Source organism: Arachis ipaensis, chromosome B6 (genome assembly GCF_059453495.1).
Source record: "Arachis ipaensis isolate K30076 ecotype BB chromosome B6, ASM5945349v1, whole genome shotgun sequence".
NCBI classification, from domain to species: Eukaryota; Viridiplantae; Streptophyta; class Magnoliopsida; order Fabales; family Fabaceae; genus Arachis; species Arachis ipaensis.
In genome coordinates, this window is record NC_142441.1 from 77772200 (window position 1) to 77794846 (window position 22647).

Below are 22647 nucleotides of genomic sequence, written 5' to 3' on the forward strand. Positions count from 1 at the left end.
GAAGCCAAGAACACCCACGTTAGTGCCATTAACGTGGGCATTAACGTGGAACAAAGGAGGCAGCTGTGAAAGTTAGTGGAAAAAGTGAACGCCACTAACATTTGAGAAGCAAAGAAGGCCACATTAGTGCCACTAACGTGGACACTAACGTGGGTAAAATCTCACCCAGCAGCCTGACCATGCCTTCTTCAAACACGAATAACTTGAGCCACAAAACTCCAAATGAGGTGATTTCAGTGGCATTGAAAAGTAGGATTCCAGAGCTTTCTAAGCATATATGGCACTACATGGTGGAAACTAAATTTGAGGGAGAAAATTTGCCCCGAAAGTGCAAAGATGAACATAGTATCAACCTGTAGTAAGGCCAGCTGACCTCTTCACCTTCCAAGAAGTGTAACTCGAGCTGTAGAGCTCCAAATGATGCACTTATAAAGGCGTTCCAAAGTAGACATCTAGAGCTTTCTAACAATATATAATAGTATGGGGTGCACATTAAGTTTGAGCTCCAGAACCTGGCAATATTAATCCCCAGAACGCGGACGTTATTGGCACTCACTTTTTCCAATAACGCCAGCGACTATGCCAGCGACCTTGTCCACTTCAAAGGAGCATAACTTGAGTTACAGAGGTTCAATTGAGATGATTTCAGTTGCGTTAGAAAGCTGACATTCAGAGCTTTCTAACGATATATAATAATTTATATTGGGCATGAAATTGGAGCATAAACCAGAGGTATTTTTTAAGCCCCAAAAACACCAACTGGGTAGCAAGTGTGACGTTAGCCACACTAACTTCAGCACTAACGCCACACTTGTAGCGTTAGTGTGGCTAACGGTAGCACTAACGATTAGCACCTGGACCTCAACTTGATTCACTTCTCTTTCAAGGACCACCCAACCACAAGGAAGCAAGCCCACAAGTGTCAACCAATTAAAGTTACAAGAAGCCTCTAGAATAGGAATTTTCATTTAATTGTAATTCACTTTTAGTTGTCTTGGAAAAGAAGCTATTCATACTTGGATCTCCTCTGAGCTTTGGAAAAGGGATGAGGAGATCATACTAGAAATACTTTCTCATGCTGGACCAAATTGGGGTTTGGATGGATATAGTGACATATAATCCTACCAACACTTTGATTTGGAAATACATGTGGTACAATCAGTGACCAAACTTCATCTCTTCCCATGAGCAATTAAATCAAGGAATTGGGAAATTGTTCAAGCTTAGAGAGATTGGGTTGCCAAGGAATTGGGACCCAATCACTTAAGATCGCCAAGGAGATCAATGAATGCATTGATTGAGGAAGAGATGAGAATGAACTTGATCTGGAGGATTGCAATATCTCTTGATCCCAATGTTCATTTTATTTTTAGTTCTTACATTTACTTTTCTTTCCATTTTACTTTTCTGCACTTTATAGTTTTTCCTTTACATTCATGCAATTTACATTTCCTTGTTGCTTATCACTCCTTAATGATTCGTCTAACTAGAATAATCAATTAACCATTGATTGCTTAATCCGTTAATCTCTGTGGGATTCGACCTCACTCTATTGTGAGTTATTACTTGACGACAATTCGGTATACTTGCTGAAGGAGAATTTGTTGAGAGACCAGTTTTCGTGCATCAATTTTATGGCACCGTTGCCGGGGATTAATTGTGATTAACAAACTACCAGTTGATTGATTTACTAGATTAGAACCTTTTCTTTTGTCTTTATTTTCTTTTGTTTCTTATTTTCTTTTGCTAACTAACTGTTTGTGATATTGCCTCACTAAGAATCCCTCAATTATTACAATGAAGATTCCAATTTCTTTTGGTGATTATTATTTGAGACAGAGCTTTTTGCAGGAAAGAAAGGAGCATCCATAATATTTTAGTCAATCAAATTTCATGGGAAACTCTCCACCACCACAGAATGATTCACTTTACTATGCTCATGGTGCGTGGGAGTATCAAGAACATGGAATGGGGTACTTTTCAGAGCCACAAAATGGTCCATATTTTGGTGAAATTGATCACTACTCAAGTTGTGGCTGGAAAGATCAAAATCAAAGAGATTTCACTCATTCATACCCCATTCATTAAGAGCCATCACCTCTCAATTATCCAACCTCACCTCCAAGTTTTACATGCCTAAATTCTTCATAACTTGAGTATACCTCAGCACAAAATTCTATCCCAAATCTATACAATTATTTTACCATCCATAAAACTCAATCCACTACCCACAAGAGTCATACCACTTTCAGAACACACAACAACAAAATAACGAATTCCATTCACAAGCCAACCCCGACCAACCATTACAACCTACCCAACCTCCTTTAGATAGACTTGCTAGGATGGAACTCATCATTGAAGAACTCAAAAAAAGTAGAGAAGAAGAGAGGCTCGCTAGGATAGAACTCCTCCTTGAGGAAATGATAATGACAATTAAAGAGGAGAAAATAGCAAAAAGAGACCACGAAGAAAAATTGAGACAGAATGCACAACTCTATTCTAAAGAACAATTCATTAAAGAGCTGAGATCACAAAGAGAGACCACTTCACTCTCTCCAGAAACAGAGGAGTTCATTCAAAGGTCAAAAACAAGGGAGGAATCAGAAGAACAAGAAAAATAGGTAGCCATACCAAGTGAGATTCATATGAAGAAGGAGGAGGTTGTGAGAGTATATAAGCCTAAGGCTCCAGACCCACAGAGGTTACTAGGGGTGACAAAGGAACATGCAAACTCACTCCCAAAAGACTCAATGCAACATCATGTAGAAGAAAGGGAGGAAGTCAATCAAGGGAGTCCACACTACTCCAACGAAACAGAGAGTTGCACAAAGGGTGAGTTCATTGAACCACCAATTCAAGAAGCTCTTGATGAAAAGGATGCTCCAACCATCATACAACACCCGAGTACTAAAATCAAGGTGGTGAAAGCAATCAACATGAGCACTAAAAAGAGGATGGTGACCAAGAAAAGAAGGACAATATCCATGAAGAAGAAAAGGTCAACCAAAAGCCATCCCACCCCTACCCCAACAAGAAAGTTTACTCAAGCTAACTGAAGAACGAAACTCTCGCGCGATCTAGAATTTTCACAATAAATTCACGTTGTAAGTATAGCTTCAAGACCGACAAGAATTCCTTTCTTACAAAAGTTTTGTTTGTCACTTAAGCAAACCCAATAAAATTGATAACCGAGTATTTAAACCTCGGGTCGTCTTCTCAAGGAATTGCAGGGAGGTGTGTTATTATTGGTTATGGGTTTTCTGGGGAATTTGGAGTTTGGGCAATGGGCATAGATATAATTATAAATTAAAGCAATAAAAATAAATAAGAAATATTATGTAATTAAATTAAAAGCCTTGACCCGGAGAAGATTAATTGGAAGTTCTATCCTTGTTGGATTTTTCTCAAGATCAATTAATAATTGAAGGTTACTTCTACTTAGTTATCCTTTACCAAGTAAAGTAAAAGAAATTCAAGTAAGTTGGAAGTCTACTTCTATTCACAAGTTCTAATCCTCTCCCTTGGGAGGGATTAGCGTTAGTGACTAGAGAGCCAGCCAACAATAAACCCAATTACAATTTAACTCTTGAGTAATTCAACTCAAGGGTCTCCAAATATTAATCAACTCCAAAATCAAGTTGGGAACCTACTCCATTGACATTGATGCCAATTTCATATAATAAATGACTAAATAAATACTTGAGGATAATCAAACAAAGAATGGGGTAAATAGAAAAATACTTTTTGCATTAATAATGTCATAAAAGCTTTCCAATTGTAACTATGAATAAGGATTAAAGATATAAAAGAGTAAGGAAATAAAAAACAAACTAGAATAATAAAGTCCTCAATGGAGGTAGTAATATCCAACTCAACAGCATAAAAGTAGAAATCCTAATCCTAAGAGAGAGGAGAGAGCCTCTCTCTCTAAAAGCTACATCTAAAACTAAAAATTATGAATTATGAGCTGATCATTATGAATGAATGGATTCCCCTATTTTATAGCCTCTAATATGTGTTTTCTGAATCAAAAACTGGGTTGAAAACAACCCAGAAATCGCTGGAGAAGAAATCTGCCACGCTGATTTCCGTCACTGCGACGCGTCCGCGTGGAGCGCGCGTTCGCGTCACCTAGCGTCAGGACAACTATGGCATATTATATATCAAATCGAATCCTCGGTCGTTAGCTTTCCAACGCAACTGGAATCGTGTCGTTTGGACCTCTGTAGCTCATGTTATGACCGTTTTAGTGCGAGAGGGTCAGGCTGACAGCTTTGCAGTTCCTTCAACTTCTTGTATTCCTTCCACTTTTGCATGCTTTCTTTCCATCCTCTGAGCCATTCCTGCCCTGTAATCTCTGAAATCACTTAGCGCACATATCAAAGCATCGAATGGTAATAAGAGAGGATTAAAGTTAGGAATTTAAAGGCCAAAGAAGCATGTTTTCAATCATAGCACAAAATTAGGAAGGAAAACGTAAAACATGCGAATAGTATGAATAAGTTGGTAAAGAGTTGATAAAAACCACTCAATTAAGCACAAGATAAACCATAAAATAGTGGTTTATCAACCTCCCCACACTTAAACATTAGCATGTCCTCATGCTAAGCTCAAGAGAAGCTATAAAGATGAAGAGAAATGGTAGAATGTATGAAATGCAACCTATCTATGTGAATGCAACTACATGCAAAATGTTTCTACCTACTTGGTTAAAAGTAAATAAATCTTCCAGGAACATACATAAATAAGATTTCACTAATTCAAATTATACAATAAAAGACAGGTAAACTTGTAAGAAGATAGCTCATGAAAGCAGGAAACATAGAATTAAGCATTGAACCCTCACTGGTAGTGTATATGCACTCTAATCACTCAAGTGTATAGGGTAATTCACTCTACTCTTCTCTAATCATGCTTTCTAAACTTTGTTCTTCACCTAACCAATCAACATTATTTAATGTACCAATGCAAACATCATGAGGTCTTTTTCAAGGTTGTAATGGGGCTAAGGTAAGGGTAAAGGTATATATATAGCTAAGTGAGCTATAAATTGAATCTTTGACTAACCAAGCTTTCACCTAACATACATACACTCTATATAACTCTAGAATCATGCCTAGCTACCCAAAATTCCCACTTTTGCATCACATACTCATGTATCAACTTTTCTTTAATTTTATCACATATGTATTGATTTTTCATTAACTTAACATTGGGGTAATTTTGTCCCCTTATTTATTTATTGAATATTTTTTTTCTTCTTTTTTTTTTATTTTTTATTTTTTGTTTTTTTATTTTTTAAATAGAAAAATAAACATTACTTATCAATGCACATGGAATTTTGATTTTTCTAGTCTCACATGAGTAGGTACCCAAATTCCCAATATTTTATCAAAGTAAAAACATAACACATTCCCTTATTAACCTATCTTCCCACAGTTTTCCCACACTTAATTGTTACACAATCCTTATCTTAAGCTAACCAAAGATTCAATTAGGATATTTAATTGTTTTTCTGCTTAAGGCTAGTGATGTGGTTATAGAACAGAATAAACGGGGATAAAAGGCTCAAGGTGGCTAACAAGGGTGATGTAAAAGGTAGGCTTATTTGGGATAAGTATGCTAATAACAAATAATGGCCTCAATCATATGCAAGCATGTAAATACACTAAATATTGGACATATAGACTGAAACAAAGTAAATGTTGCAATCATAGAGAAGAAAACACACAAGAATAAAAATTTATGGTTAAATAATTTAACCATGTAAATAAGCTCAAAATCTCACGGGTTGTATGTTCTTAGCTTTTTAAACTATGTTCCAAATACAAATTCAAACAAATTTAACAAAAGTTTTTTAATTTAAATTAGTGAAATACTATAAAAATTTCTTTAAAAAGAAAATATTACTTCAAACAAGTAGTAACTAAATGCATAAAATCAAACAAATATACAATCAAATATGTAAATGAAACAACTAACAAGGAAAATAAACCATTGGTGTTGAGATAGAAGAGTAACTAACCCATGGAGATCGATATCGACCTCCCCACACTTAAAGATTGCACCGTCCTCGGTGCATGCTAAGATGTGCAAGTGGATGGGGGTTGTGGTTCCTCAGCTGGGGCTCTTTTTGTTCCTTTCCTTGCTGGTGGTTTGGGAGTAGCTTTCTCTTTACCCTTCTTGGTGGCCATCCTGAAAAGGGAAAAAGAAAGTAACTTTTTTAAAGCTAAGGGTTAGAGCAAGGAAGAGAGCGGGAAAGGTGGTAATCAATGCACAATAAAGAAGAATGACGTTAACACATGGTCATGACTACATGTGAAAAGTTCATCAATGGAAATATAACAAGTGCATGTAATGACAATTAAATGCAAGATATTTATTGGCATGATGGCAAAGGCATGAGTAGCATATATCAAGCATTCAATGTCCAAGTTAGATTACCATGTCTTTCAAACTAACAACATGTTTGTAATAACAATTATATTTAAGTAATAAAATATAAAAAGAGTTTTGTGAAAAGCAAGCATTTAGAGTAGTAGATAGAAAGAAATCGAAAAATAGTGCACAATGCCATACGGGCTTTTTCACAAACACATAGCAAGCATGGTAAATAAGCTATTGAAAGTATTAAATTGAACATGCAAGCAACCCTTTAAAAAGTAATATATAATTCTCAAACAATTCCTTTAATAATCCACAAAAATATAGAAAATAATGACCCAAATAAATTTCTAACACCAATGAAAATAATGCAATGAATGAAAGTATGCAAATAAATTAAATGAAATAGAATGGAAGTGAAGAGGGATGAGAAGTTAAAGAGATGAAGAAGAAGAAAGTAAGAAAGGATAAGAAAAATTAGGATTGGGGAAGAAAAGATAAGATCTTTTTGGCTAATTTAGATAAGCTGTGCGGCACAGGGGACGCGGACGTGTGGGGTATGCGTTCGCGCGAATGGCGCTTATGTGAAGTGACGCAGACGCATGGGTCACGCATTCACGTGGAGTGATTTGTGCCATTAGCGTGAGGGCAGCCTCGCGGTCGCGCAACTCTCTGTTTTAAATGTATTTTGCCAAAAATCTGGGTGACGCGGTCGCGTGAGTGACGCGATCGCGTGGATGGCCATTTTTTGGAAAATGACGAGGTCGCGTGGGGAATGCGTTCGTGTGGGAGGGCTTGGGCTTCCAGCACGAGTCCAGCCCCATTCCATCACAACTTGCTGCCATACACCCTTTTTACGTCCATTTTTAGGGCACGCGTTCGCGTGGGTGACGCGAACGCGTGGGAGGCATTTTTCGCAAATGACGCAGACGCCTCCAGCCACGCTATCGCGTGACTCTCTGTTCAATCTTCTTTTCTTCCCAATGCACTGGTGACGCGGACGCGTCAGCGACGCTGCCGCGTCGCGTGCGTTTTTTTTTTAATGCAAAATGCATAATGTAGTATGCAGATGTTATGAATAATTCCAGGTCCAATAAAATAAAAGAAAAACAAATAACACGAAATAAAATTAAAAAAGAAGCAATCATACCATGGTGGGTTGTCTCCCACCTAGCACTTTTAGTTAAAGTCCTTAAGTTGGACATTTTCTGAGCTCCTTGTCATGGCGGCTTGTGCTTGAACTCATCTTGAAACTTCCACCAACGCTTGGACTTCCAATAAGCTCTATCAATACCAAGTAAATTCCTCAAGCTTTGATGGAGTTCTTCACAAGCTTTGAGCTCCCAAAATTGATCCTCATATATTCCTGGATCCCAAATCTTGTTTCTACACCCGTCTTCAAGTTGATTATCATGATTCCATCTGGGTGGTTTAGCCTTAGAATTGTCACTGAAGCGTCCAAACAACTTCCCAGACCCATTCAATTGAGTTCTACACCAACCTTTGCGTTTAAACTTAAAGCTTCCAACCATAATGAACCTTGCAGGACAATTCTTACCACTGACCATCTTCCTCTTACTCTTAAGCCACAAAGAGCACTAAGTTGACCATTCGTCTCCAGTAGCCCATATTCAAGTGGGGAGGTAAAGGTCAAGGATAAGAATTTTACCCACTTGAACATTGTGTTGGACTGTAATGGCCTTGGGAGAGGTGTTTCTAATGGACTTGCAAGCTCTACTCCCTTGTGCTCTTCTTTGACAACTTCCACCTCCTTGTAAGCTTCTTCAATTTCAACCTCTTCCTCTTGGTAGCTTTCTTCCAATTCAATCTCCTCTTCACTGCTTTCCAAGGGCATGAGAGGTTGTCCTTCTTCTTCTTGAATCTCCATCTCTTGATCGACCTCTTCCAATTCCTTAACCATGACATGCCTTGGAGGTTGTACACCCTCCTCAACATCAAATGCAACCGTCTTAGAAGGAGGCTCTATGTCTTGACTTTCCCATGGAGGTTCAGCATCTCCCAGGTCTTCAACCACTTCTTCCTCTTCAATAATTACTGCTTTGTCCAGTAGTTTTAATATAAAATCGTACTCAACCTTGATGATTTTCTTTCCATGACAACTCCTTTCAACTATTCTTTCATCTTTAAGGGTCTCTCCTATCCCCACATTTTGGGTCTCCTCTTGCTCTAAGACAAAATTAGACTCCTCTTTGATGTCTTCCTTCACTAATTCTTCAACCACTCCTTTGACTTCAAGGGTCTTTACTACCTTCACCTTAAGGGCCTCCTCTAGCTCCTTATGAAGTATGGATTCGCGAAGATGATCCCTTCTCTCTTGTTCCATATCAATAGCATCATTGGGATCATGTTGCTCTTGCATTGATGGATGTGGGTACTCTTCCATGGATGGTGGTGATGGGATGGAGAGATCATTCTGTGGTTGAAAAGGAAGTACACTAGAGCTTGAGGGTTGATTGTTGAAGGTATTTGGTGGTCCGATTTGGGCGACGAGAGCTTGTATAGTAGAGTTTAGATCGGCAAGTGCTTTCTCCATGGAGGTTTGGGGTGGATAGGAGGGTTCATTTGTTGGGAGAAAGGGTTCATGGTAGGAAGGTGGTACATCTTGATAATGATAAGGAGATGGTGTATATTGTGGTGGTGGTTCATGAAAGTAGTTGTGCTGGAATGTGGGTGGTTCTGTGTATGGTTCATTTGGCTCATAAGGTGGTTGGTATGGTGGATACGGGTTAGGGTCATATGGAGGCGAATGGTGGAAAGGGACTTGTGAGTATGGTGGTCTAAAATAATGTTGAGGAGAGGGTTTATAGGCATATGGTGGTGGTTGTTGATAGTCCATTGGAGGTGGTTGTTGCCATCAGGGTTGATCAAATCCTGGTGGCTCCTCCCATCTTTGATTGTTCCAACCTTGATGCCTCTTCCTGCAACATGATTGTAACCAGACTTGTAGCCAAAGGGGTGAGAGTTCATAGTAACAAATAAAAATTAAAAACAAAAATAAAAACAATTTTAAATTAAAAGGTTATTGAAATTTAAATTTTGAATTTGAAAAATTAAATTTTGAATTTTGAAATTTGAATTTTGAAATTTAAAATTTTGAAATTTGAAATTTGAATTTTAAATTTTGAATTTTGATTTTTGTAAAAGTCAACAATATAAGATAAAGTTTTGAAAAAGATTTAAATTTTAAAAAGGTTTGATTTTTAAAATTTTAAATTTGAATTTTTAAATTTGAATTTTGGAATTTAAATATTGAAATTTGAAATTTGATTTTGAAATAAGATAAGATAAGATTTTGAAAAAGATATGAATTTTGAAAAAGATTTGAATTTTGAAATTTAAAACTAAGATAAGATAAGATAAAAACTTTTAAAATAGAAATCTGAAATTTTTTTATGCAAATTTTGAAAATTCAATTAAAATAAAGAGAAAAGATATTTTTGAATTACATGAGGAAAGAGAAAAACAATAAAATGACACCAAACTTAAAACTTTTAGATCAAAATGGAGAAAACAACTAAGAACAACTTGAAGGTCAAGATGAACACGAAGAACAACTTGAAGATCAAGATGAACACCAAGAACAAATTTTTGAAAAATTTTTAATAACTAAATAAAAACCAATAATCTCTTAATTTACGAAAAAGTAAAAATAAAAACAAAAATAAAAACAAATAAAGAAGCAAAAAGAAAATATTTACAATAACCAATAATAAGGCACACGTTTGCAATTCCCCGGTAACGGCGCCATTTTGAAGAATGAAACTCTCGCACGATCTAGAATTTTCACAATAAATTCGCGTTGTAAGTATAGCTTCTAGACCGACAAGAATTCCTTTCTTACAAAAGTTTTGTTTATCACTTAAGCAAACCGAATAAAATTGATAACCGAGTATTTAAAACTTGGGTCATCTTCTCAAGGAATTGCAGGGAGGTGTGTTATTATTGGTTATGGGTTTTCTGGGGAATTTGGAGTTTGGGCAATGGGCACAGATATAATTATAAATTAAAGCAATAAAAATAAATAAGAAATTTTATGTAATTAAATTAAAAGCCTTGACCCGGAGAAGATTAATTGGAAGTTCTATCCTTGTTGGATTTTTCTCAAGATCAATTGATAATTGAAGGTTACTTCTACTTAGTTATCCTTTACCAAGTAAAGTAAAAGAAATTCAAGTAAGTTGGAAGTCTACTTCTATTCACAAGTTCTAATCCTCTCCTTTGGGAGGGATTAGCGTTAGTGACTAGAGAGCCAGCCAACAATAAACCCAATTACAATTTAACTCTTGAGTAATTCAACTCAAGGATCTCCAAATATTAATCAACTCCAAAATCAAGTTGGGAACCTACTCTCTTGACTAAATAAATACTTGAGGATAATCAAACAAAGAATGGGGTAAATAGAAAAATACTCTTTGAATTAATAATATCATAAAAGCTTTCCAATTGTAATTCTGAATAAGGATTAAAGATATAAAAGAGTAAGGAAATAGAAAACAAACTTGAATAATAAAGTCCTCAATGGAGGTAGTAATATCCAACTCAACAGCTGATAAACCACTATTTTATGGTTTATCTTGTGCTCAATTGAGTGGTTTTTATCAATTCTTTACCCATTTATTCATATTATTTGCATGGTTTTACATTTACCTTCCTAATTATGTGCTTTGATTGAAAACATGCTTCTTTGTCCTTAAGTTCCCTGTGTTTAATCCTATCTTATTACCATTAGATGCCTTGATATGTGTGTTAAGTGATTTCAGAGATTACAGGGCAGGAATGGCTCAGAGGATGGAAAGGAAGCATGCAAAAGTGGAAGGAATACAAGAAGTTAGAGAAATTGCTAAGCTATCCAGCCTGACCTCTTCACACTCAGACGGCTATAACTTTAGCTTCAGAGGTCCAAACGATGCGGTTCCAATTGCGTTGTAAAGCTAACGTCCGGGGCTTCGATTTGATATATAATATGCTATAGTTTCTCTGACGCTAGGCAACACGACCGCGTGCTCCATGCGGACGCGTCACAGTGATGGAAATTCAGCATGTTTGAATTCGCAACCAGCGAATTATGGGTTGTTTCTGACCCAGTTCTCGGCCCAGAAAACACAGATTAGAGGCTATAAAGTGGAGGAATGCATCCATTCATAAGGAGGCTTTCACATTCATAATTTTAGGAGTAGATGTAGTTTTTAAAGAGAGAGGTTCTCTCCTCTCTCTTAGGATTAGGATTTAGGACTTCTCTTAGTTTTAGGAGTGACCCTCAATCCCAGGTTCAATGTTCTTTTATTTCTTTTCTCAATTTTGTTTATGACTCTCTATGTTTAGATTGATTTTCTATTTAATATATTTTGAGGTATTTCAGACTTATGATTGCTTTCTTTTATTTATATAAATAATTTGGATTTTTCCCTTTTGGCTTTGGTTGAGTCATTGGTAACTCTTGAGTTATCAAACTCATTGTTGATTGAAAATTGGAATTCTTCAAGAATTAATTCGAGTTCCAATAACTCTAGACTTTCCCAAGGAAAGTCTAGGACTGGAGGAATCGAAATTAATTCATCCACTTAACTTACCTTCATAGTTAGAGGTTAACAAAGTGGGAGAAAAATCTAATTCTCATCACAATTGATAAGGATAACTAGGATAGGACTTCCAGTTCTTCATACCTTGCCAAGAATTTATTTTTATTATTATTATTTTATCTTTCTTGTCATTCAACTAACTTTTTACCTTAATCCAAAACCCCAAAACACACTTTTCCATAAGCAATAATAAGAACACCTCCCTGCAATTCCTTGAGAAGACGACTCGAGGTTTAAATACTCGGTTATCAATTTCAAAGGGGTTTGTTACTTGTGACAACCAAAACGTTTGTATGAAAAGACTTTTGAAGGTTTAGAAACTATACTTGCAACGAGGATTTATCCGCAAATTTCTAGACCACGCAAAAGTTCTCTCATCAAAATGGCGTCGTTGCCGGGGAATTGCAAACGTGTGCCTTATTATTGGTTATTGTAAATATTTGCTTTTTACTTGTTTATTTGTTTTTATTTTTGCTTTTTCGTAAATTAAGAGGTTATTGGTTTTTATTTAGTTATTAAAAATATTTCAAAATTTTTTTTTCTTCTTGGTGTTCATCTTGATCTTCAAGTTGTTCTTCGTGTTCATCTTGACCTTCAAGTTGTTCTTAGTTATTTTCTTCATTTTGATCTAAAAATTTTAAGTTTGGTGTCATTTTATTATTTTTCTCTTTCCACATTAAATTCAAAAATTCAAAATTTAAAGTTTCAAAAATTTAATATTTAAATTTTAAAATCTTTTTCAAAAATCATATCTTTTTCAAAATCTTATCTTATCTTATTTCAAAAATCAAATTTCAAAATTCAATATATAAATTTCAAATTTCAAAATTTCAAAATTTAATTTTCAAACTTCAAAATTTAAATTTTCAAATTCAAAATTTAAAATAATCTTTTAATTTAAAATTTGTTTTTATTTTTGTTTTTAATTTTTATTTGCTACTATGAACTCTCACCCCTTTGGCTATGAGTCTGGTTACAATTATATTGCAGGAAGAGGAAATTACAATGAGAACATGCATCAAGGTTGGAACAATCAAAGATGGGAGGAGCCACAAGGATTTGATCAACCCTCATGTCAACAACTACCTCCAATGGACTATCAACAACCACCACCATATGCCTATAAACCCTCTCCTCAACATGACTTTGGACCACCATACTCACAAGCCCCTTTTCACCATTCACCTCCATATGACCCTAATCCGTGTCCACCATACCAACCACCTTATAAGCCAAATGAACACTCCTATCCACCCCAAACCTCCATGGAGAAAGCACTTACTAATCTAAAATCTACTATACAAGCTCTCGTCGCCCAAATTAGACCACCAAATACCTTCAACAATCAACCCTCAAGCTCTAGTGCACTTCCTTTTCAACCACAGAATGATCTCTCCATCCCATCACCACCATCCATGGAAGGGCACCCACATCCATCAATCCAAGAGCAACATGATCCCAATGATGCTATTGACATGGAACAAGAGAGAAGGGATCATCTTCGCGAATCCATACTTCGTAAGGAGTTAGAGGAGGCCCTAAAGGTGAAGGAGCCACCACCTCCATATACATCATGTCCATATCCATCTACCCAAGAGCCATATGATCCTAATCAAGCAATCCAAGCGGAAGAAGAATCAAGGGATCATCTTAAGGAATCAGTGGATCGATTTCATGCAACCCTTCACCAATTGAATCAAGCGATAAATCAATTAGCTTTCCAACGTTCGGACACTCAAGGAACCTTCATGGCTTCATGTGGGAAATCTAATGAAGAACGTAGCATGAAGGAGATATTAGAAACTCCAGTGGATAGTAAAGAGCATGAATTTGTACTGGAACAAGTGGAGAAAGCCTGAATTATTGAAGAAGAAGAAGTAGTTGAAGACTTAGGAGATGCAGAACCTCCATGGGAAAGTCCAGTCATAGAACCCCCTTTCAAGACGTTTGAAATTGATGCTGAGGAGGGTGTACAACCTCCAAGGCATATCATAGTTGAAGACTTGGAAGAGGTTGATCAAGAGATGGAGATTCAAGAAGAAGAAGCACAACCTCCCATGCCCTTGGAAAGCAATGAAGAGAAGATTAAATTGGAAGAAAGCTTCCAAGAGGAAGAAGTTGAAATTGAAGAAGCTTGCAAAGAGGTGGTAATTATCAGAGAAGAGCACAAGGGATTGGAGCTTGCAATTTCATTAAAAATACCTCCCTCTAAGTTGCCATCATCCTTCACAACATTCAAGTGGGTAAAATTCATATCCCTTAGCTTTCTAATTCCACTTGAATATGGGCTACTGGAGACGGATGGTCAACTTAGAACTCTTTGTGGCATTAAGAGTAAGAGGAAGATGGTCAGCGGTAAGAACTATCCTGCAAAGTTCATTATGGTTGGAAGCTTTAAGTTTAAATGCAAAGGTTGGTGTAGAGCTCAATTGAATGGGTCTAGGAAGTTGTTTGGATGCTTCAGTGAGAATTCTAAAGCTGAATCACCTGGATGGAATCATGATAATCAACTTGAAGACGGGTGCAAAAGCAAGATTTGGGACCCCAGAATTCATTATGGCAATCAACACTCTTGGGGCCTTGTAACTTGCTTTAACTTACTTGAAGGCTTTTTGCGCCTAGTTTGGGACCCCGGAGGTTACTGGAATCACAAACATTGGTGGAGATTCAAGGATCAGTACAAGCACAAGCCACCATAACAAAGGACTCCCCAAATGTTCAACTTAAGGACTTTAACTAAAAGTGCTAGGTGGGAGACAACCCACCATGGTATGATCGTTCCTTTTTTTCATTTTTTATTTAGTTTATTTGTTTTCGAGTTTTATTTTATTTTATTGTATTGAACCTGGAATTTTGCATAACATTCATATTAGCATTGCATTCTGTATTTTTCATGCATAAAAAAAAAAGTGCCACGCGACGCGACCGCACCAGCGACGCGTTCGCGTCGCAAGGAGAGGGGAGAAAATAAAAACGAACAGAGAGTCACACTGGAGCGTGGCTGGAGGTGTGCCAGTGGCACAAATCGTCCCACGCGACCGCGTCGCCGACGCATCCGCGTCACATGGGAATAATGGCCTCCCACGCGATCGCGTGATCCACGCGGCCGCGTGCCCTGATTTTCGACGTAAAAAGGGTGCACAACGAATTACTATGCGCGAGTGGTGCTGGATTGGTGCTGAACACACAATTCTATCCACGCGGACGCATAGCTCACGCGTCCGTGTCGTTCCCTTCTGAAGCCTACTCACGCAATCGCATGCCCACGCGATCGCGTCTCCTTGATATTTGGCAATAATGCATTTTGAACAGAGAGTTGTGCAAGCGCGAGACTGCCCTCGCACCAGTAGCACAAAATGCGTCACGCGTCTGCGTGACCGACGCGACCGCGTTGATTAATTTAAGTGCAAGTTGCGCGCTTGCGTCTCCCATGCGTCCGCGTCGCTTGCGCCGCACAACTTATCCAGATCAGCCAATTATCTTATCTTTTCTTCCCCAATCCTAATTTCTTCTATCTTTTCTTCTTTCTTCTTTCTTTCTTACTTTATTTCTTTCCCTTCTCATTCTTCTTATCTTTTATTTTATTTTATTTATTTGCATACTTTCATTTATTTCATTTTAATTTTGTATATTCTTTTCTAAATTTATTATTTTACCATTGGTGTTCAAATGTTCTTATTCAACTGTTATATCTTTTCTGGTATTATCTTAGTGCTTATGACTTGTTTTATTCTGATTGGGTAACATTATTTAAATCAATGCTAATCTTTTATGATACTTGTACTTCTCTTGCATTGATATGAACTTATACTATCTTACATTACCCACATTTTCCTCTCCTTTGTTGCAAATTTTGCACCACTAGTATGCCATGTGCTTATATTGTTTTCTCACGTACATGTTGAAGCTTCCATGTAAATGAGACCCTTATCATTTGGCATTAACCCAACCATACTTCATTTATTTTCTTATCTCTATTATTGGGTTACCCTTCTTCCTTTTTTCTTTCAGGATGGCCACCAGGAAGAGAACCGGAAGACGTTTACATGGGGAGACAAACAAGTCCATCTACACATTCCTTGAAGAAAAGCATCAGTTGGAACAACCCGTCCACCTGCATATCTCAGCATGCACCGAGGACGGTGCAATTTTTAAGTGTGGAGAGGTCGATACCGATCTCCATGGGTTAGTATTTTCTTATCAACACCAATATTTTAATTTCTTTATTAATTGCTGCATCTGCATATTTAATTGCATATCTGTTTGATTTTATGCATTTAGTCACTACTTGGTTAAAGTAATAAATTTCTTTTTAGGACTCTATTTTTGAAAAATTTCACTAATTTAAATTGAAAAAAAAAATTATGTTAAAACTTGTTTGGAAGTTGTATTTAGAACATGGTTTTTGAGCTAAAGAACACACAACCTGTGAGATTTTGAGCTTATTTACATGGTTACATTATTTAACCATAAATTTTTATTCTTGTGTGTTTTCTTCTCTATAATTGCAATCTTAGCTTTGTTCCATTCTATATGTCCAATATTTAGTGTATTTACATGCTTGCATATGATTGAGGCCATTATTTGATTTTAGCTCACTTATCCCAAATAAGCCTACCCTTTAAATCACCCTTGTCAGCCACCTTGAGCCTTTTAATCCCCATTTATTCTGTATTTTACCACATCACTAGCCTTAAGCAGAAAAATAATTAAATATCCCAATTGAATCTTTGGTTAGCTTAAGATAGGGATTGTGTAACAATTAAGTGTGGGGAAACTGTGGGAACATGGGTTAATAAGGGAATGTATCATGTTTCTAATTTATTTGAATATTGGGAATTTGGGAACCTACTCATGAAAAAGCAAAATAGAAAAATAATGGAGAATCCATGTGCATTGATAAGTTATGTTTGCTTTATGATTCAATATATATATATATATATATAAATAAGGGGACAAAATTACCCCAATATTAAGTTTAATAAAAGATCAATGCACATGTGATAAAAAATTAAAAAAAAAATTGGTACATGAGTATGGGAATTATACAAAAGTGGGAATTATGGGTAGCTAGGCATGAATTTAAAAGTATATAGAGTATATGTATATTAGGTGAGAGCTTAGGTTAATTAAAGATTCATATTATAGCTCACTTGGCCATACATATATCCTTACCTTTACCTCAGCCCCATTACAACCTTGAAAAGACCTCATGATGTTTGCATTGATACATTAAATATTGTTGATTGGTTAGATGAAAAACAAGGTTTAGAAAGCATGACTAGGGAAGAGTAGAGTGATTACCCTATACACTTGAGAGATTAGAGTGATATACACTGCTAGTAAGGGTTCAATGCTTGATTCTATGTTCCCTGCTTTCATGAGCTATCTTCTTACAAGTTTACTTGTTTTTTTATTGTATGATTTGATTTAGTGAAATCTGATTTATGTTTATCTTGGAAAACTTATTTACTCTTAACCAAGTAGGTAGAAACATTTTGCATGTAGTTGCATTCATAGGTTGCATTTCATACATTCTATCATTCCTCTTCATTCTTTATAGCTTCTCTTAAGCTTAGCATGAGAACATGCTGTAACGACCCAACTTCCAATACGTCATGATCGTACCAAAAGTAAGGCGTTACTGACCTGTTTTCCTTATTAACTATTTACTATTAAGCCTTTAGTTCTATATAGCGATTCAATTTTATAGAAAATACCAGAAATTTTTGTTTTTATTAATTAAAATCATATAGCAAACATCACCAAGTAATAATAATCACATAATTATTAATAATAGTAATATTATACAAAGGAATTTAAATTAAATTCAGATACAACTCCTATCCCTCTGCATAAAATAAAAACTAAAGTAACAAGGGCGAGGGAATTCTATGAAAATAACCTAACTCAAAAACTTATCTCATAAATAAATACTATAATCGCCCGCAGCTTCAAACTGTGTCTTCGAACCTGTGTCACTGAAAGGGTGGAAGATTTTGGGGTGAGAACAAACCACACGTTCTCAGTAGGGAATGGGAATGCCGTAAAAGTAATGATTAACATGCAAATAATTAACTTTGCTTAATAAACCATCTTAGTCAAACCTTTTGAAGTACTTTTTAATATTACTTTGGATAAGTAATTACTTTCTTTAAATTTCTAAACCCAAAACAGATCTCAATCACAATTTGTCATATTAAATATCTTTTAGCCACATAATTGAATCTCAGTCACAATTGATTCTCAGTCACAACAAACATTTATTAATCAGTTCTATATATTCACAGACTACTAGCACAAGTAAGAAACTCAATTCAACAGACAAACAAATCACAATAAAACAAACAACACAATCGCAGAGAAGTAATACAAGCAAACACAACCAAAAGCAAATGCACAACCAATATGATGCATGTCTGTCCTAAGCAGGCCATGAGCTCACGTGTCGGTTTACACGCTGCAGCCCGACATTACCTAGGAACAAGTCCCAGATATGGCCTCCCTTTGTGTCCTTCGTGCATATGTGTCGGTGGTAAGAATACCACTCCTTCGTGACTACCGGCAGTCGGCGCAAATCTTGACCCCATAATATACGCACAAGGGGAAACAGTGATCCTCAGTTCGTGGGCGTCCCCGAGATCATTTCACAAACAAAACGGAGATCTTTAGTTCGTGGGTTATACCCGAGATCAATACACAATAACATAGTGATCTTCAGTTCGTGGGTTATACCCGAGATCAACATACAACAATTCATGGGTTATTCCCGTAATCAATGATTATCAGTCCGTGGGTTTTCCCGCATATAAATCAAATAACAATCTATAGGTTTCCCCGAGATCAATGATCATTCAGTTCGTGGGTACATCCCGAATTGTACCAATTATCAATTCATGGGTTTTCCCCGTAGTTAAACAACTAACAGTTCGTGGGGTTTTCCCGTATTTTATTACTTTTCATTTTCCTTTCTAAAACTCAGCAATCCATATATCAGTTCCCTATTCTCTTTTCCCTTTGAATCCTTAACATATTTTCTTAAACCTTTCTTAACTTTTTCAAGCATTTGTTCATGAAAATCTTAATCCTCATTTCAGTTCATAATCTCTACTTTAACAATCTTAATTAAAAACTAACTTTAGAACTATTATTTTTTTTTAGTTTAACCCTCTTCAAAAGACTTAAGTAAATCATATATTTTAAATTCACTAAATATTTTTTGAAATATAATCCTCTCGTTAAAATTGTTTAAATAAAATTCTTCCAAGTTTACTAACTTCCCAAAGACTCAAAAATCATCTCTCTCTTTACTATTCAAATTCAAATATTATAAATTCATCAAACTTCTAAAAAGTAAACCTTTATTTCAAGCTTAAAACATAATTCTTTTCATATTGAATCAATCTCAAAACATAGTTTCTTTCTTAAATAGTTTAATTTTGAAACATAAACCTTTCTTTGGTAAATCGAATTTAAAATAGAATAATTCTTTTCTTAACTAAATAAAAGTCAAGTGATATAATTTTCCAAATTCAAAAGTTCTAAAATAACTTTTCAAATAAAACCTCAGATTTTTTATAAAATTTCGGCAGCACCTCCCCTAAAACTAGGACTTAACCACCCTTACGGGTTCCCTCTTTCTCAACAAATCACCAGCCCTTTTATCAGCAGTTTTCACAACAACAGAATCTCAGTAATCATTTCATCATAAATCAATTTAAGACCAACATCTAAACATCAATTAAAATCAGTCTCCAAAAACCATTCTTTAAAAGTAAACCAGTCCAGCTTCAAAAACTCATAACTAATATTTCAAACACCGACCTTTCATATTCCTAGTTATTTTTAAAGCTACTTAGTTATTAGCAAGGTTACCATTTTATATTAAAGATCATACTTTAAGAAAATACTTCAATAATCAGCCTTCAATCCTTTAACCACTCACAAAATCAACTGTAGTTAACCTTAAACCAACAATAACAACCAACTTGACATAATCAATTAAAATCTGAATTTCCAACAACTCTAAAATATTCAGAAGGCAGTCACAATTAGACCATTATCACAATAATTCCAGACCGAGCACAAGCTTAAATCAATTCAACACTCAACACAATATTATCCAGTCAAATTACATATCCAGTGACCAATAATTTCTCAAACAAGCTTGCAACAATATCTACCTTCATCAATTACATCTCAATTTCACAACTAAATCAAGAAATTAGCATAACCAGGAATCCGAGTAATTAGTAACTTTCAAACAATTCAATCATTATTCACAAATCACAATTCACAGCCTCAAATCAAAATCAGTTTTAATACCACACCAATCACACTTCCACAACCTCAATCCAAGCTTAATTCCACCAACTAATCTCATAACAAAACCATACATTCACAGCAGCAATCCAAGCTCAATTCATCAATTATCCATTCGACAACTTTTCAATAATTAACTCAGCATATTTCAATTTAATAAATTACACTAAATTATTCATCATTCCCAACAGCATCTAATTTCAGTCACAGCTCAAAATAATCACAACAACCAACTAATTCCACATGCATTTCAAGTCATTCATGTTAATTAAGAAATTCTTAACCTTTGTTAACTATTTGCACTTATCCAATAACTTTGTAGGCATTCTAAATTAAAAACATTAAATCTCCTACCTCGACTAGTCGAAACCGTCGAAAATTCACTAAACGCAGCTGCTCCATTAGCAGTTTCCAGCACCTATTTCCATGGCAGCAACAATGACAAGGTTAAACACCTCCTCTCTTCTCCGATCTGGAATTCCAGAAGTAGCAGCCAAACAGGGCCAGCAGCAACGTGAGGTGGTCACGGTGAATTCAAATAGGATAATAGTAAAAATTCTGAAAACTCCATGCTAACTCAAATTGAAGCAAGAGCCAGAATGCCTTACCTCAATTAGTCGTACTTGAAGAATTTAAATGCAGTAAACCCAATATTACGAATCCACGAAGCTTTGATAGCGGCAGAGGCTTCGGCAGCTGCAAGAACCATGAGCAGAGACAGAACTGGGCAAGCCTCCACTCCAAACCTCCAAAAACAGCACCAGCTCCACAAAGCTTGACGGTGGTAGAAGCTGACTTCAGTGCTGGTGATGCTGGACAGAACGACGAAGGGAATAGAGGGCATGAACGGCGGCATTGGAACGATGGCGGCGGAACCCTCGCGGTGGTGGCCGTGGATCGATGGCGACAGCGGCGTGGAACACAGCTCCTCGTGGTGGTCACTCTCCTCCTTTCGGCGACGTCAGCAGCGACGACAGACCCTCGAAGCGGCGGCGGCAGAACGCGAATGAACGACGGCGATGCGGGCTCTGGCTTTATGGACGGGATGGCGCTGCGAAGTAGCTCGACGGCGAGCTCCAGGGAGGCGGCACGGCGAACAGCATCCACCCTTCTCCCTCGGACGTGCAGCTTCGGCCCTCTCCCCTTTCCTTGCAACAGCAACGGTAACCATGGTAACACGGCGGGATGAGGCTGGACGGCAGCGCTGTAGCTTAGTAATGGCGACGCGGTGTCAGCTGGTGGGCTTCTCTTCTTCATGCATCTCTCTCTCTCTAATTTCTCGTTTCTGAAATTGTTCCACTGAAGGGGTGAAAGGGGTGGGGTGCGGCTGTGGTGAGGGTGCCAGGGTTAGGGTTTCTCAATTAATTTTGGAATTAGGGTTTCTGATTCAATTTGGGAATTACGGTTAGGAATTATTATTTTATAAAATAATATAGATAGATATGAATAGATATTTTGATAAAATTGAAGGGTAGAGTAATTTTAAAATCAAGTGTACTCTATTAAAAATATTTAGAAAGATTATTTATCATTCTATTGCTAAGTTCAATCAATTATTTCTAATTTACATTATAAAATGAACAAATTAATTATATTTTGTAAAGTACAATTTAAATTCAAATATCAATTTTCTAGATTAAATCATACAAATCTCTATTATTTTTCTATCTCTGAAACTTTAATTTCAATTTACAAAATAATTAATTATAATAAAAATTGTACATAAATATTAATTGACTTAAACTTAAAGTATTTATAAATATCAATCTAATCATTTCTAATAAAATAATTTCTAGGAGTTCAAATTAATAACTTAATTCGTTCAAAATAGAATTTATTTAAATTAAATTATACAATTATTCTAATTTTTCAATTATCAAACTTATAATTTCAATTATACCAAATATCTAATAAAGATTATATAAAAATTCTAATTAATTTAAACTCCAATTATGATGAAATTCCATTTAATTACCTTTAGTAAAATAATCTTCTTAAAATAAAGTTATCAACAAATATAATAAATCACAAATAACTAATTATTTAATTTTCAAAAACTAGGGTTGTTACATTCTACTCACCTTAGAAAAATTTTCGTCCTCGAAAATTGCTAGAGTAAAATAAGTTCAAACTGAAATCAAAGAAAGCAGAATATATGGACAAAAGTATAGGCATTGTCAAGAATGAATATTCAAAGAGTTGCGTAAGCAATCAGATTCATAGGCAAGCAAAGTTATACAAGAATGACAAGGTATGGTTGGGAAACAATCAAATCACATTCTAAGGAGGAAATTCAAACCAGAGAATTCCAATAAAAGCAATGAAGAAGAAGATGGCA

General features: G+C 35.9%; 1 pseudogene; it reads right to left on the minus strand.

Moving 5' to 3' along the window:
* Positions 1–20922: 20922 nt before the first annotated feature.
* Positions 20923–21566, minus strand: LOC148561434 (uncharacterized; annotated as a pseudogene).
* Positions 21567–22647: the final 1081 nt, after the last annotated feature.